Source organism: Phytophthora parasitica (genome assembly GCF_000247585.1).
Source record: "Phytophthora parasitica INRA-310 unplaced genomic scaffold supercont2.55, whole genome shotgun sequence".
Taxonomy (NCBI): domain Eukaryota; phylum Oomycota; class Peronosporomycetes; order Peronosporales; family Peronosporaceae; genus Phytophthora; species Phytophthora nicotianae.
In genome coordinates this window covers 160,675-161,238 of record NW_008649041.1, presented here as the reverse complement: position 1 = coordinate 161,238, position 564 = coordinate 160,675, and positions in this window count along the sequence as shown.

Here is a 564-nt window from a genome sequence, read left to right as displayed (position 1 = left end):
GCAGATGTTTTCCTCATTGCTGCCCGTGCCACGTGAAACGGAGCTACTATGGGTCCCCTCTCGAAGTGTCAGTGCGTTTTGAGCATGGTAATCAACCAACTGGAGTGCCATTCGACGCCATCAACATCTTCGTATTCGCTCGCTTCGAAATAGCGGGTGAAGATAATCTGCCAGCTCATATGTACTCTCTGCGCACTCTTCGAAGCACTACACAAGACGATTCTAGTGTGGAAGCGCCATGGATCGAGGGTGTACGCCAGTCGACAGTTATCGATAGTCAGATCTTGCCGGGTGTCCGAGAGAAAGCGTCCCAGATGCTGTCGCCACGTCCACCTTCGTTGGTGGCGCCCTCCACTTGGTACGAGGCCGTGGCAGTGCCCCACATGAAGCCTTCCGGGAATTTCATGTCCTTGGACATGGTTAGGATTGACGGTACGTGTGTCTTGGATGGAGCAAATGCGGAAATGAGTCTCCATGACAAAGTTGGTTAATTTTGGATGAAATCAGATTGGATTAACGTTATTCTAATTCGAGTTATATAAATTGCTGCGGTTCTACACAGGG